Raw genomic sequence first — 16133 nt, 5'->3', positions numbered from 1 at the left:
TATGTAGAAATCTATCTTTGCAGACAGGATATTTAATTAGCATGAACCCTTTCTTGTGAAGCACTAAAAATAGCACTCTGTCTTTCATTTATTGCCTCCCTTCCCAGCACCAGTAGCACAGTGGCAAATTCAGAAGTGCAGGGTGCCTGCATGATAGACATGCCCTGCCCCCTCACAGCCAAATCCCTTCTAAGATTATACAGCATTCTAAGATTATACAATAAAATGAGCTTTGTCTCTTACTTTGTTTGTAGTTCTGTTGAGTGATGAATGCAGGATGAGGGTATGTCTTTTTGAGGTTCAGCAATAAGAACACAATGATAGCTTCCAGAAGACACTTCTCAGCAGCTAACATGCTCCCCTTTCATGCTGATTGGTCCATAAGATGCTGGAGACATAGGGACCCTGCTCCCAAAAAAGGAGGAGTCTATGACCCACACACACGGACAACTACACCCCTACCCAGCACTGACAAAATCAAATATTTAAATTGAAAATAATAATTACTGTATATAAGTGAGCAAGATCTGGGCTTGCCTGAATGATATACACTTTGCAAAATTATATAGTGTGTGATCCCACGCACAATAACATGTGCACAAGTTCCACTGGTTGCAAATGGGATCCATTCACTTGCAAGATGCAACTGTGTACCAAATGATAAGTACAGGCTGAAATCCATAACTCTACTTCTGTATGGGCCTTTCACCATAGCCTATGGTAAATAGATATTCTGCAATTGCATGGAGGTCTTTCCCCTCTGGCAGCCCTAATTTAATGTGCTCCTTGTGACCCTCACAAGGGAAGTACTAGAATATTTAGGGAGAAGCAAAAGAAAAATTTGTATAGGCAACTTTTAACTTGCATTCATAAGTCTTTAAACGGGGATGTAGCCGTGGGGGGGGGCTATGGGGACATCCTGATCCCTCCAAGATATTCAGGGATCTCTCCTACAATTTCCAGTTTTCATTACCCCATTGTGGCATTCTGGCCAAAGCGTGTAAACGCATTGGGATAACCGAGACACACTAGGCATTTCTTTTTACATGTTATGGCATTTAGGCTGCAATCCTATACTCACTTACCTGGGAGTAATTTCCATTGAACTCAGTGGGATTTACATCTGAGTAGACTTGTACAGCTCTGTTAAGGTTTATTTTATTAAATATACTGGCTACATTTATTTAGGTTCTGGTGCTTTTGCATTGGTCTCTTCCTCCCCCACTCCCTAGTGTATCTTTTGTATGCCTTATCACAGTTTTTGGCTATGGGCCTATTGATAAGATTGGAAATGCAGAAAGTCTGCATGCTTATTCAGCAGCTGTAATCCCAGTTCCAGTGCTCAGTCTCATCCGTGTTGGCAGTGTGCAAAGAGGTAGCTGTTTATGCCCTTTCTCTCTCTTTTGCCCACATCAGAAAGCAGGCTGAGGAATCCATAGAGACTTCAAGCCCTCTTTTCCTGTCTACCCTAGACTACCTGCTGTTTAGCAGCTTTACCAATCTGTTTGTACACAAATTGGATATTGGTCTTAGGGCCAATGATTCTTGAAGATGCAAGACAGTCCCCAAATGCTGACATGTATTTTATGCTAACTAGGTTCACTAGTTGGCTAGTTGGAGGAGAGGAGGGATCTATTTGGCCAGCTTCTTCCCTTAAAAACAGATGTTTGATCTGCAGAAATCACAAAAGGAAGCTTTTTGTGGCATGGAACTAAATTTTATCACCTCCTGGTGGTTGTTCAAGATGCAACTAAAGATACTAGTTCAAGAGTTTGTAACCCCAGTAGTGACTGAAATAGGGACAACGCTCAGCTATTAATTTTAGCTATTGAACCATTTTGAACTCTCTTCCTCCTCATTCACCTCACTGCCCTAGGATTATGACATGAGGCATCAGTTTATAAAGCTTAACCAGAGGGTTACATGTGTGTGTGTGTGTGTGGAATCCATAGTCCAGCAAAGCGGCTTATCTGTGTTTTTTAAAATGTGGTTCAAGGAGGTTATAAAGCACTGAGCCAAGTATGCTTTCAGCTAGAAAAACCATCTTGGGTTCAAGAGGGATTTGGTTGATTTGTTGTTGTTTAAATCTAAATTCAACTCTTTTCTGATAAGCAAAGTTTCTGGGAGATTCCTTTCTAGTATCACAGTAGTCCTGGAAAATCTGAAATATACAGACTCAAAAGGAGGAGTTGCAGTCCTGCACACAATTACTTACCAAAAAAACCTAAAAACACAAAAAACAAAACAAAAAAAAGATTATACAATCACAGAGTTTAAGGGCAATCTTATAACCAGCCACTTGCCTGGGTGCCTGTGGCAAGTAGCAGATGAACCGGATGTTTAAGAGAACTCCCATTCCACTATTTTCATTGTTTGTTTGTTTGTTGTTATAAAGAGTTAATCGCTTTGGCTTTAAGACAAAAACAACTCCGTGTGTACCTTATTCACGATCTGCGTTAAACAGCTGCTTTCTGGAGGCTGTGAATTGCTTTTTTCTTTTCATTCTTGGAGTACACACTTATGTGTCTTGAAGGAAAAAGAATGGCACTGGGCCAACACAGTAGCATTAATGGTGAATGCCTAATTCATAATTATGAACATATGAAGCTCAGTAGTGGCTACTCCAGGGGTGAGGAACCTGTGGCCCTGGATTCCAGCTCCCATCAGCCGCAGCCAGTAAAGTCAGTGGTCAGGAATGATGGGAGTTGTAGTACAACAACATCAGTACGGCCACAGGTTTCCAATGCCTGGCTTACTCTGACTAGCAGCAGATCTCCATAGTCTTAAGCAAGGATCTTTCCTAGCCCTGATTTAGTTGGAAATGACAGGGATATGACCTGGGACCTACTGCAAGCAATGTATGTGCTCTACTCTACTATAAGGGTGGGCAGATCAGGATCTACTGGTAGATCTCTGAGTGATTTGCATTAGATCAGGTAGTATTCTGACTCCCAATTATTTAACAATTAAAAGGATAGGAAACAATTCTTGTGTGACCGAACCATGACCTCAATTCTGGTACTGAAGACAATTTTCTGGGGCAAGCATGTGCTCAGAGGCACTCTATTCTTTAGTTTTAAGAGTATGTTGCCTCCCCTTGAGTTACTATTTTGCACCTGGTTCCAACTGGTGAACCTCAGATTTCTAGTAAAAAAAAAAAAAAAAACTCACAAGCCTGAATCTATCTGCCCTTGCTCTACCACTGCACTCTAGCCCATTCGACCTAGTTTGTATGTAACTCAGTCATAGTTTAATATTACCTGAACAAACCTGTTTCCCCCTTCCCCTTTCCTTCTCTAGAGCAGCTATGAGCATCTGCATCTGTTTTCATCTAACAATAGTTTGTCATTTCATCCAAACTGGGAACTATCGATAGTTGTGTTTCTTCTAAAAAAGCCAGAGACAATGGTTTGATGTTGGCTTGGTCAGATAAACCATAGTTAAAAATAACCACAGTTTGTCCTGGACAAAACAATAAACGGCAGTTACCTGAAAACGAAAGTGAATCCTTCCAATCTCCTTGTTGCTGTACTGGAGGAGGAGAGAGGAAGGAGGAAGCACAGGAGTCCAAGGCTCATTAATATACTACTAAACTATATCTCAGTGTTACATCGAAACACAGCCACTATGTTCTGAAATGTAGGGAGTATTAGGTCACAAGTTAGGTGCTGAGCATTCTAGTGTTCTGTAGCAGTTGATAGGATTGGTTCTTGTCACTTGGGATAACTTGTATTAATTCGTATGTTGGAATGGGTGAATCTGTTGATTTCAGCTTTTCTGTTTCTCATTTTTCCAATCTTAAGCTCATTTGTCTGCATTTCCACATCAGTCTGTGATTTTTGTAAGTCCTCATGAAAATTCATCACCATTTTAGTATGAATTTCTCCTAATATAATTTTTTTGTAGGCAATTTTGTTTAGTATGCACATTTTGGAAAGAATCCTCCCTAATATATTTGCATTTTAATATGCTATTTTCACTAATGTTTTTATGCACACATTTCCCTAGTACATGCATTTCTGTACATATCACTTGGATGAAGAACTGCATTGCAAAGTTCAGAGAAGTGTGAATTTCCAAGGATAGCTGTGTTTCGGGGTGCATATTGTTTCAGAAAGTGCAAATTAGGGAGGTTCACCTTTAAATGTGAACTATCTCAAATTTCTCCCCCATCTCTATTGGTGTATAAATTGTCCCAACTAACAAGAAGCCATTTCTATCAACTGCTGCACATCATTAGAAGCCCCAACACCTAGCTGATGTGATGCATTAATCTCTATTGCATGGAAGGTCTAGTAACATTTAAACTATGTCCTAGCTTTGAAACAACACTGTTCAGTGAACATGCTGCCATCATACTCATTAGAAATTGGGCTAGATGGAGCTAATGTACATGTGTAACAACATGATCTGATTCAGGTGTAGGTTGTGAAGTCTCAGGTGAGTGTGTAGCATCTTGATCTGAGGCCACTGTCAACTCCGTGGCATCTGAGTCAAATATTGCAAAACGATTACTAATAGGAATCTTAATCTCATAAGGGAGGGTTGGAGAAACAAGAAAATAAAAGAAAAAATAGGCAGGGGGGACTAAATCTGGCATTATCTGGGCACTTGGTCTTACCCATTATAAGAATTAAATAACTGTGTCTTAATAAAATTATACCAATCTATATTAAAATTATATAAAATACAAATGAAACACTAAAATAATATTTAAAAATCATAAATTATTAGAACCAATCCCTGCTAAGGCAAGTCCTTTATATTATACAGTCTTTATGATGAACAGCAGTAGCAAGAAGGTCCAGTCATGTAGGTATTTTCCTCTTGTTGAATCTGCAGATCTTGGTGGCCAAAAGCTCTGCGTCAGTCTTTGCCGGCTGCACAGTGGTGATTGATGGTGCAGTAAAACAATTAGCCGGAAGCTGGCCAGACAGAGACTGGGTTGTAAATCTGTCAAGGCTTGGGGATAATGAGGGAAAGGGATGGAGAATCTGGATTTTTTTGTTCTGAGCAATACCAGTTGGATTTAACAAGTGACATTCAGCAAGCAGTCCAAGATTCAAAATAGTCTGGAGGGCAGTCCAGGATCCAAAAGTCTTGAAAGGGTCTGTGTCACAGGCAAGGCTGGCAAAGGTCTGACGCTGGTGTCCAACATTGCTTCAAGTGGAGGGCAAAAGGCCTCTCACTGCCTTTTAAACTCTACTCTCTGATGGAGGTGATTGCAGTCAGCCTTCTGACTCCCAAGAGTTTGCAGCCTTAAATGACCAGAATGCCTGCATTGCTCTGCTACTCGCTGGTGTATTTGCTCTGCAGGGGGCAGAGGGGCCTCCCTGTGTGTGACTGAGGGACTCCATCTGTGTCCTGAATATTTTCTAGCGGCAGAGGGTCTGGAGATGTATCTTCGGTGATTCTGCTTGTTCCCTCCCCTGGGTCTGCTGTGGCACTCCACTCTTCTCATCTTCCTCTGAGGACTCATCCACAGCCACAGGACAAGACCTTTTAGCTCTTGCCCGTCAGCTTATGCCAAAGGCTCATATCTTCAGCAAGGCATTAAGTTTATATTACCTTAGTTGCCCAAGGTAATATATAAGGGCTCTGGTGGCTCTGGTTGATGACATCTGTCAGGAGAGAGATAAGGGGAGTCTGACCCTGCTGTTGACCACAGTATCCTTTTGGAGTGTCTGAAGGTGGTAGGGGTTGGGGGCATGTACTTCAGCTGTTCCACTCATTCCTCCAGAGCCACTTCCAAAAAGTAGTTATGGGAGGCTACTGTTCAGCTTCATGAAAGCTGTCCTGTGGTGATCTGCAGGGTTCTATCTTGTCCCTCACAGAGCTTGGAAACGTTACTTTTTTAAACTACGACTCCCATCAGCCCCAGCCAGCATGGCCACTGGATTGGGCTGATGGGAGGGGTAGTTCAAAAAAGTAACTTTTCCAAGCTCTGGTCCCCCATGCTATTTAACATCTATATGAAGCTGCTGGGAGCTGTCATCAGGAGATTTGGAGTGAGGGGTCATCAATAAACAGATGACACCCAACTCTAACTTTCTGTTTCATCTGAATCAGGAGATGCAATTGAGAGGCTAGACCAGTGCTTAGAGGCTGTGATGGGCTAGATGTGGGCCTATAAATTGAGCCTAAATCCTGAAAAGACAGAGATGTGTTCAGAGTTCTCATGTCTGGAAGGTGGGGAGACAGCCTGTTCTGGATGGGGTTGCACTCCCCTTGAAGGAGTAGGTCTGTAGCTGAAGGTACTTCTGGATCCAACATTTTCACTGGAAGCTCAGGTCGCCTCAGTGGCTAGGAGTGCCTTTTTCCAGCTCTGGCTAGTTTGCCAGCTTTAGCCTCATTTGGACAGAAATGACTTGGCTACAATACTCCATGTTCTGGTTACTTCCAGCTTGGATTATTGCAATATGCTCTACATGTGGCTGCCCTTGAAGATAACTTGGAAACTTCAACTGATCCAAAATGCAGCAGCCAGCTTACTGGCTGGGGTTCCCTTTAAATCTCATGTAACCTGTTTTATAACAGCGGCATTGGTTGCCAGTTTGTTTCTAGGCCCAATTCAAAGTGCTCATGTTAGCGTTTTAAACTCTAAACGACTTAGGCCCCACATATCTGAAAATGCCTCCTTCTCTACAGACTCTCTCAGGTATTGAAATCAGCGGAGGGGGTCCACTTGGTAGTTCCATCACCCTTGGAAGCTCAAGGGTGGTGGTCCGGGAGATGGCATTCTCTGTGGTGACCCCTAATTTGTGGAACTCCCTACCCAACGAGGTGCGTCTGGCAACTTTACTGTACAGTTTTAGGTGAATGCTGAAGACCCACCTCTTTACCTTGGGCTTTGACAGATGTATATTTGTAGGACCTACCCTATTTTGTGATTTCAGGTTGTTTTTAATTGTTTTTAATGCTGTATCTTAAAATTGTCACTTGCCCTTGGACCTTTGGGTGAAGGGGAGGTAAACAATAACAACAATAATAATAATACCTGAGGGAGAGAAGAAATACATAGCCCTCAGAAATACCCCCAGAAGACTCAATTCATCTCTTCCTTCCTCAGCTCCACCTCAGCTATACTATGTAAGCAGCTGCTATTCTATGACATTACAATATTTTACACGTTTCTGAGCCACTGATGCATAATGTGTTGGTGTTCTGTGATACAACAACAATGTATTTCAACCATACATATAATACATATACTTTTCTACTTTCATTAGAACTTTTAAAATATGCAAATAAACAGCATCTCCTTCAATACATATAATTTTGACTTCCAAGTGTGGAAGTTGTTGGTTCAGTTTTCCAAGTATTGCTACTATGTAACCTCATTTTGCCCTATTTGCATGAGTCAGAGTTGCACAATAGCAGCATTTGTTGAATCTCAGTATTCTGATATCACTGAAATTTTAGTATTAATTTCTTCTAAAGCAAGTATACACATAGGAAATAGATGATAAATCAAAATTAGCAACTAATTTGGGTAGTCTATATACATGTAATAAATTATTTCAATTCCTTTTGTGTATTTCAAGGAACACAGTTGAGGCCAAATGAGATAACCAAACTCCTTCATTTTGCTATTTTCAGATATTCAAGGTTATTAGTATCTCCTTTAAATCATGAAAGGGATTTAGAAAATGTGATACGAAATCATAATAAAAGTAAGAGTCATACATATTAGTTTCTAAGACCTACTGGTTACTAAAAGCTATTTTCTTGTGTCTCTACAAGGGATCCTTCATTTCCTATTGAAGGTTTCTTTCTATAACATTTGCATGGCTCTGTCATCATGCTGTGGCCATTGACAGATGGTGTTAGCATTGCAGAGTGCCCTGTGAACTACAGTGCAATGACAATCTAGTGTGGGTGTTGTCTGAGAGCTGATGAAGTCCAAGGGAGGAACAGGTGTGAAAAGGGGGTGAAGGTAAAACAGGGGGGTGCAAAGGATGCTGTAAAATAGAAACACATTTAGAAATGGTGGGCTGAGAAGAGGGGTTAGTAATTATATCAGGTTGGAAGATCTAAGGGGTTACATGGGGGTCTGTGTGCAAGGATGGGGTCTGCAAAAAGGAGGTAAAAGTGAAAACATGGGTACAAAGGAGGCTGCAGAACTGGGAGAATGAAAAGGGAGCATGTGGTGGGAAGGCAAAGGTCTAGGGGGTTACCATGGGAGAGAGTGGCACGGGATTGGTGAGCAGAGTGAGCAGGGAGGCAGAACCACCCAGTTTACTCAGAAAATGTTTACAGCATTATTAGTTTACACAACTTATATCTGTCCATGCCAGAGCAGTTTCTGTGCTGTGTGTGTGAAGTCTTAAGGGTCAAACGGCAAATTCTAGGTGAAAAATGGAGACTCATTTATTTTTCAGTCAACATTTTTTCTCTTAAGTTTTGGAGCATTTGGAATTTTGATACATGTTTTGTTAAACTTGTATATAATGTATTTTAGAGTCTAACTATACATTACATGCAACAAAGGCCTAATATGATTTTTCTCTAACGATAAATGTATTCAGTAAAAAACTAGGGAGGAGGACAATGCTTAAGTCTGCCCTCACTAACTGTTTTTCAGCTCAAATTCCTCCCCAAACAGCTCTTCCCCCCTCCAGCCCACAGAGTTCCAGATATGTGAATCAAGAGCCCAGTGGGGGTGAGAGGAGCTATGAAAAATTTGGACTGGAAAAATGACTGTTAGAGAAAGTTTTAAGGACCTCTGCCCTCTATTTCTATACTAAAAATTGCGCCTACCAAAGCTGTTTTTTTTAAATTAAAAATACTACACAAAACTATGCCAAGTTTTCAATATATACATTTTTGTGCAACTTGTCGTTTGTCCCTTACTTTGTGATTAACCAAACAGCTCCTTCCACAGATGGTGAAATCTGTTAAATGTATTCAAGATGAACTACTGGACCATTTTTCTCCAAAATTATTGGCATGGGACCCCTTCTGGAGCAGCTTATTTTATACTGTAAAATTATTGACTCACTGTGATGCCAAACTACTGAGTATTACTATAGCTCTTTGTTATAGCCATGCTTGTTTGAAATCCAGTTTTATTGCTTTGTTTTTAATCGTAACTAAACCATCTTTATAAATGTCTGCTTAGATCCAAATTAGACATGACACAGGAGATCTATTACTAGCATTGGTTTTAATTTTTTAATTTTTTATTATTATTATCAAAGCAGCTGCTTGGGGCTGCTAATTTGATCAGAGAGGCAGCACTGGGAAGAGAGTGCTTTAACCCTTTCCCTGATCTAATTCACAATCACAGCCTGCTATTAGTTACTTTATGAGAGCCAGTGTGGCGTACCAGTTAAGGTGTTTGTCTATGACCTGGGAGACCAGGGATCAAATCCCCACATAGCCATGAAGCTCACTGGGTGACCTTGGGCCAGTCACTGCCTCTCAGCCTCATGAAAACTCTATTCATAGGGTCGCCATAAGTCGGAATTGACTTGAAGGCAGTATATTTATTTTTTATTATTTTGCAGGGGGTGGGGAATAGACATGTACAGAGCTATTCCTCCCCACCCTCATGCCCCACATGGACCTAATAACTATCGCAGATGGGGACAACTGAGAACAGGGAAATAGCAGGGAAGGAAATGGTTAAACACTGCTGATGCTTTTGTCAATTCATATGTTTGTCTGGACTTTGGGAGGGGGATCGTTATTAGGAACTATGTGACTACTGCAGATGAGGAGCTCAGGTTGTGGCTCCCTGGGTGTTTTTAAGGACATGTTTTATTTTTACCTCCTTTTATGTTTTGTCTTGAAATGGTTTTATGGTAGTGTTGTTTTACTCTTTTATTGTACTGCATCCCTCCCTGGGATTACATGATGAAGGTTGGGTAAGAAATTCCCCTATTAAATAAATCAGTACAAGGCTGGTTAAATCTTTCTTTAAAAAATGAATAAACAAAACAAAGCACAGAACAGCCTGTTCATCATAGCTCTCCCACATCAGGTCTAGTGGAGTCCTTATAGCTCCATGTAAACATGTGTGCTTCTGTCTAGCCCTCCCTCCCTCTCCAGTCTGGGGCTGCATGCACACCATACCTTTAAAGCTCATTCAAAGCATATTTCCTCCCCACACCCAAGGATCCTGAGAACTGTAGTTTGTTAAGGAAGCTGGGAATTGTAGTTCTATGAGAGGCAAACCACAGTTCCCAGGATTCGTGGTGAGGCAGGATCTGTGTGCTTTGAATATGCTTTAACAATATGGTGTATACACAGCCTAGGGCTCTAGCAGTGAATTCACATGGGAACAGATCAGAAATAAATTGCCCACTGGAGCTCGTAGTGGGAGAGGGAGACTTGGATGGATCAGTCTAGATCATGGTGGCCTGTGTGAAATGGTGCACAAGAGTCTATGTTCATGTAACGTGAGAAAGGGCAGGGGGCTTCACTGAACCCTATGGTGAGCCCTCCGTACATTCCCAGCTATGTTTCTGTGGGACTTACCCTTTTGTCCACTGTAAAGATACAATTGCCAGCTTAGAAGCAGAAGCGTGCTTTATGTTTGTTTTGTTTGTTATTTATACTACTTTTTCTGCTAACACTAAGGGAATTTCCTAGTCCACCAGAGATGCATAAAAAGTCATCAAACTCAACAGAAGCTGCAATAATGTTACAGAGTAGCAAGCTGACGAAGTGAAAAATTAAAATTCAGGAAATGTTAGACTAGAAAATTGTATTGGGAATGTTATAATCAATTATTGAGTTTAGTTACATTAACAATTATAGCTAACCTTAGAGGTCCTTCAGACTGCGTTTGTCTCAGTGGGATGCAATTTAGGGATTTGCATATTTCATTCAAAAACATATCCTTCTCAAAGAAAAGTAGAGAGAGATGAACATGTATGAGTCACTAAGCTTTTAGGTGACAAAATAATCCCTTGTTATATGCTCACATATTTTCCATTACCACACAGAAAAATCCCTCGGAACAAAGCATATGGCATTTGATCTGCATTCATATTTCCAACATTCACAAGCAGAATTTTGTGCTTCTTAATACTAAACAGATTAGTATTCCAATTTGAGTGGATATCCAGTTCAAAGGCTGAGTTAGTGCTTCTCTCTCATTTTAGCATACATGCAAACCATAGAATAAATAATTCAGTGCACACAACCAGGTTCTTCTCATGTTCTTCTTTGCAATATATCCACATTTTATTATGGCCTAAATGTAACTTCACGATGACCAGTCAAAACTCTGTCAAATAAAACAAATGAGAAATGAGGAGAAGACGGAGGGAATCTTAGGAGATTTTTTACTTGGTTAGGTAATATTGAAAAGGTTATATCAAACTGAATGAATAACTCTATCCATTGTGGATGTCTTTATGACATCACAAGGTTGAATAATATCAAATATGAGGAGTTTTTAATTTAAAATATGAAAAAATTTAAGAATCCATACTGTTATACAGATTTGTATATATGTCTTATTTCCCAATTTTATTTGAAAGTAACTATAAAAGGATTAATATTGTCATTATACTTGTTATTTCTATACAAGGTAGGGTTGCCAGGTCTCTGGTTTTTGTCCAGAGACTCTGGATTTTTGGGTTCCTCTCAGGTTGAGTCACCTTAACTCTCAGCTTTCATTTTTTTAAAAAAAAAAGTTTCTAGGTGGTCTGGTTTACGAGATATACACTAAAATGTCAGCTCCCCCCCAACATCTGTTAAATGAGCTCATAGTTGGCTGCTCTAACCCTGCCCATTCAGGTTTGTAGCTAATAAGTGAAGTCAGGGTTTTGATTGACAAGGCATTTGTTTATCTCCAGGCAGTAGCTAGACCCCATTGCAAGGCCATAAACCTGTTGTTTTTTCCTGCTTATGTGAAAATTCATAAATTAAGTAAGTATATAGCTTTCAGTTTTTTCTCTCTTGTGTACAGGAGTCAAACAAGTTTAAATTTTCCTGGGCTGTAGAAGAGGGCAGTGATTTGAAAACCTTCTCAATATGAAGCTTTAATCAAATACTCTTTTCTGGGAGTAAAGCTGGAATGCAAATCCCACATACCAAAGTAAACCCCACTGAATTCAACAGGACTTTGAGTAGACATGGTTAGGATTGTGCTCTAAATTAATAGGACTTTTCAGTGAACATGGCAAAGAATTGTTTTTGTGTTGTAGATTTTTCTCTCACTCTCCAATCCTATTTTTAAGCAATTAGGCAGGGCTTAATTAGATATCACTGCTTTTATTATGCAGGAAACCAATACTGATTTTATTTTTTAACAAAAATGATCTGCAGTGAGCAACTGGTTTTGACAATAAACTATTATATGGGGTGTATGTCTTTTTACATCTCCAGTCTGTGTGTATATATGGAGTCTTTTCAACAACCCTGTGAGATAGGATTGCTGACTGGAAACCACGGCAGCTAACAATAAGAAATGAATCCCTTTAAAATCCAATAACCAGAAAAACAAGTATAAACAGTTGCAAAACAGCTTAAAGTGGCATGATTCTGAATTTTGGGTTGGTTGAATGAAGTTCCTTATCACTTGAGGTTGCAGTTCTGTGCTTGCTTCCGTTTGAGTAAGCCCCATTGAATACATTGGGACTTTCTTCTGAGTAATCAAACATAGGATTGCACTATAAATATCTTTACAGGTTGTGTAAATAATAAACATTTTTGAGTCATGCTTATATAAATATTTCTTCATGCTATGTCCCAATAAGTATCTGATTTCACACTATAGTTGTACATGATTATTTCCTCTACATTTTAAGTGTGCCCTTCTTCCTTGGGGTAGTCATGGTTCCCCTCTGTTGTTTTCATCCTGAAGGGCAGATTAGGCTGAGAGAGGGTGAGTAGCCCATGGTCACATAGTAAACTTTATAGCTCATTTCCATTTTAAAAAATAATTAAAATGATTTACATGCAGGCAAAGTTTATGAAGTAGATCCACACAATACATTTAAAACACATCCAACTCACATTTAAAGCACATGACTTCCCCCAAAGAATCCTGGGAAGTGTTTCTTCCCTCTCACAGTTATAGTTCCCATCACCCTTACCAAACTACAGTTCCCATGATTCTGTGGTGGGATTCATGTGCTTCAAATATGTGTTGAATGTGCTTTAAATGACTGGTGTGGATCTGCCCTAGGTATGATGTGCATTCATTAGTGAATTGAAAAGAACAATTTTCAAAGATACTTTTTTAAACAGGGGAACGGTTGTAGCTCAGTGGTAGGGCATATGCTTTACATGCAAAGGTCCAAAATTCAATTTCTGGAAAAGACTACTGCCTGGAATCCTGGAGAGCCAGTGCTTGTCCATGTCATCTGTCTTGAGCTAGATGGTACTAAATGGCCTGAGTCAGATTCCTTTGTTCCTAAAAGTGGAAAGAGACCCAAGGGCCAAAGTGACTCCAAAGTTTGTTTATGTGTTTTATTTACAACATTTATATACCACTTTATTGTAAAAAATCTTGAAGCAGTTTACACTAGGAATTAAAACAATAAAATTATTGGCAAAAACAGTTAAAGACAGGTATTTAAAAACATTCAAAATAATAAAACCAACAATGAGTTAAAAATAGATAAAAAACGCAATAGCTTCTTCATGCCTGGGTAGGCTTGCCTAAACAAAGATGTTATTAGTAGGTGCTGAAAAGAGTACAATTACATGTCTGCCCGATGTCAATAGGCAGGGAATTCCAAAGCATACATGCTGCCTCACTAAAGGACTGATTTCTTACAAGAGCAGAACAAGTACTATGTGGCACCCATAACATGGAAAGCACACCTTGAACTTGGCCTTGTAGCAAATCAGCAACCAGTGCAGATTTCAGAGCGGAGGTATTATATGCTGATAGGGTCTCACTCATGTCAGCAATCATGCCACAGCATTCAGCACTAACTGTAGCCCCTGGGTCAGGTTGTGCTGCATGAGGATTTCTGTGATCTTGGCTGACTGGCTGTCAGGATTTTTTTAGTTTTGGTTTTCGGTTAGGAAATCTGACTGGTTGTGGGATGCTGAGTTTTCTGCTTTACTCATGGGAATAGCCAGCATGGATTTTTCGCATTCTGCAATATTGAATTGAAAATACTGCTGTTTCCCATAAGCACATTTCAAAACAATACCTTACAAAACTTAGCTCAGGTTGTGCTGTATGGGGATTTCTATGACTTTGGCTGACTGGCTGCCAGGATTTTTTTAGTTTTGGTTTTTGGTTAGGAATCCTGACTGGTTATGGGATGCAGAGTTTTCTACCTTACCCATATTTATTATTTATTTATTTTATTATCATTATCATAGGAATCGTGGTGGTGGTGGTGGGCTGCAGAGTCGGTACGCCAAACCTTTGACTCCGACTCCAACTTCTCTATTTTTCTACTGTCCGACTCCGACTCCACCCAAAATTGCTTCCAATTCCACAGCCCTGGAAAGGGCTGTAAATGTCTTTTTAAATTGGAAGCTCTCATAGGAGCATTTTTATCACTGCCTGAATATGCGCTGATCTTGGCATCACAGCATTTGTCTTCATCTGGGTCCTGTGTCATACACTGACACACAAAATGTTTTCCATCTTGAGTTAAGGTGAAATGCTCAACTACAGCTGACTTCATGGGAAGCTTCTTTGACATTTTGAATTTATATTTTAAAAATTTTGTCAATCAAAATTTATTTTGAAGCTGGAGTCGGTACATTTCTACCGACTCCGACTCTGACTCCACGACTCCGGTTCCGACTCCACAGCCCTGGTTGGTATGGTATTGCATTTAGGAAATCATCACTGTCTTGTTTGTTTTTTTCTATTTGCATTTTACCTTTAACCTCATTCCCTTATATCCATAGAAACAACAACAGTAGTTCCATGCTCTCAGGTCAATCCCCTTAAACCCACTGATGATGCACCTTGTTGTTTGCATGATGGTTTGTTTCTTGCCCAATAGTGATAAAAGAGAATTCACATACTGGGAAGTGTGGCTTCAGTTGTTGAAGCTGCTGCCTGTGAAGGTAGACCAAATCATGTGTGTTTTCTCTCTGCTGTAATTACTCACTTGAATTGTGTGGACTGCCAAAGTGAGTTTATAGCAGCCCACCAGGCAGGCAGAAAAGAGGAGAAAATCTTCTTACTCTTACTCATTTCTCAGTCCTCTTTCTGAAGTGAAGGGTCAAATCTGTAAAGGAGGTTGGAACAGCCATGTTAAAATGTAGAGGCAGGGCATTCCAGGAAGGGAGTTGCCAACCCTGCTTGGATATAGATATCTTTGCAGAGGATCCCTAGTAAAGATTTACCAACAGCACAATCTAAACTATATCTACTCAGAAGAAAGTCCTATTGTGTTCTATGGGGCTTAGTCCCTTAGTAAGTGTGTTTAGAATTGCAGCCTTCAGGGGCATCCATCTTTACTCGTGAGTGCTCCCATCTAACATCTCCACACTAGGCACCTTTCTTCCTATAACGGCCTTCTGGTGGCTGGCCTGGCCTGAGGGTACTTAACCTTTCTTGCCTGAAGCAAGTAGGCTAGATTAAATGTTCCCTACCCAAGCTCCACTTCTAGATAAGATTTCTATAAGAACATAAGAACATAAGAACATAAGAAGAGCCTGCTGGATCAGGCCAGTGGCCCATCTAGTCCAGCATCCTGTTCTCACAGTGGCCAACCAGGTGCCTGGGGGAAGCCCGCAAGCAGGACCCGAGTGCAAGAGCACTCTCCCCTCCTGAGGCTTCCGGCAACTGGTTTTCAGAAGCATGCTGCCTCTGACTAGGGTGGCAGAGCACAGCCATCATGGCTAGTAGCCATTGATAGCCCTGTCCTCCATGAATTTGTCTAATCTTCTTTTAAAGCCATCCAAGCTGGTGGCCATTACTGCATCTTGTGGGAGCAAATTCCATAGTTTAACTATGCGCTGAGTAAAGAAGTACTTCCTTTTGTCTGTCCTGAATCTTCCAACATTCAGCTTCTTTGAATGTCCACGAGTTCTAGTATTATGAGAGAGCGAGAAGAACTTTTCTCTATCCACTTTCTCAATGCCATGCATAATTGTATACACTTCTATCATGTCTCCTCTGACCCGCCTTTTCTCTAAACTAAAAAGCCCCAAATGCTGCAACCTTTCCTCGTAAGGGAGTCGCTCCATCCCCT

The 16133-nt window shown here is 40.4% G+C and overlaps 1 protein-coding gene across 1 annotated transcript in view; it reads left to right on the top strand.

Moving 5' to 3' along the window:
* Positions 1-16133, top strand: part of KCNH8 (potassium voltage-gated channel subfamily H member 8) — a 287892-nt gene that overhangs the window by 233378 nt on the left and 38381 nt on the right. The window lies entirely within an intron of this gene.

The sequence above is a fragment of the Rhineura floridana genome, chromosome 10, assembly GCF_030035675.1.
Source record: "Rhineura floridana isolate rRhiFlo1 chromosome 10, rRhiFlo1.hap2, whole genome shotgun sequence".
Classification (NCBI taxonomy): domain Eukaryota; kingdom Metazoa; phylum Chordata; class Lepidosauria; order Squamata; family Rhineuridae; genus Rhineura; species Rhineura floridana.
Note: the sequence above shows the minus strand (reverse complement) of the source record. Positions and strands in the feature narration are given on the sequence as shown.